This window comes from Zingiber officinale, chromosome 3B, assembly GCF_018446385.1.
Source record: "Zingiber officinale cultivar Zhangliang chromosome 3B, Zo_v1.1, whole genome shotgun sequence".
NCBI classification, from domain to species: Eukaryota; Viridiplantae; Streptophyta; class Magnoliopsida; order Zingiberales; family Zingiberaceae; genus Zingiber; species Zingiber officinale.
In genome coordinates, this window is record NC_055991.1 from 85,767,800 (window position 1) to 85,769,123 (window position 1,324).

Genomic DNA, 1,324 nt, shown 5'->3' on the forward strand with positions numbered 1-1,324 from the left:
TTAAAATCTCTCTCTTTTAAATTTTCTATTGTGGTGGTTGCTAAAAAGGTAAGTTTAAAATTAAACTTCTCTTTTAAATCATGGTTACAAAAAGGAAAGTTTTATCAAAATTAAAATCTCTTTTAAACCAATAAAAAAGGAAAGATTTTAAAATTTAAAACTCTCTTTTAAAATCAGGTGGATAGCTTCAAAAAAGGAAAGATTTTAAAATTAAAATATCTCTTTTAATCTTTTGTAGATGCTATAAAAGGAAAGATTTTATAAAAATTAAAATCTCTCTTTTTATTACTTTAGTGGTCGGCCTTGCTTGGTCATAGAGCAAGGCTTGACTGGCCACATCTTGGACACCAAGATGGCTTGGCCCGACCCTTGCTTGGGCACCAAGCAAGGATATGACCGACCTTAGCTTGGGTAAGAAGCGGGCTTTGGGTGGATAAAAGCTTTTTAATAAGAGAGGCTGCAAGGGACCTAGAGGAGGAATTGGTTTTGGCCTCCCGATGGACTCGAGCTTTCCGTGTTTGACCCGAACACCCAACTGAAGTTCATCAATAATAACTCATACCACTAAAGAGTCATTATTGAACTACCGCACCAATCCCATATTACATTATGGATTTCTTCTTATCATGAGTGCATTAGTCTCCCGTGTTTAAGATATCGAATGTCCATTAATTAAATGAATTACTGACAACTCACTTAATTAATATCTAGCTCCAAGAGTAGTACCACTCAACTTCATTATCATGTCGGAACTAAGTCTACCTGCAGGGTTTACATGACAATCCTTATGAGCTCCTCAAGGGGACATCATCAACCTAGATAACTAGGACACAATTTCTTTCTATAATCAACAACACACCGTATAAATAATATTATTTCCCAACTTATCGGACCTATTGATTTAACGAATAAATCTTACCCATTGATAAATTAAATAAATAAATACTAAATATATGTGCTTGTTATTATATCGGGATTAAGAGTACGCACATCCATAATAACAGAGGTTATGTTCTTTTATGCAGTCAGTATAAAAAGAAACAACCTCAAATGATCCTTCTCTATACACACATAGTGTACTAGAGTAATTTTATAGTCAAGATAAACTAATACCAAATTACATTACAACCATTCCAATGGTTTGTCCTAATCTATTTTGGTTGTGAGCTACTATTTATAATTTATAAGGAATGATAACATGATCTTCTCTGTGACACCACCCCCCCTGTTCTTTATAATATCCATTCAATGGGCAACTGCATTTTACTCAATGCAGCCATTTGACCAATCTGCTTCTAATTTCAAAATAAATGTTCATATAAAA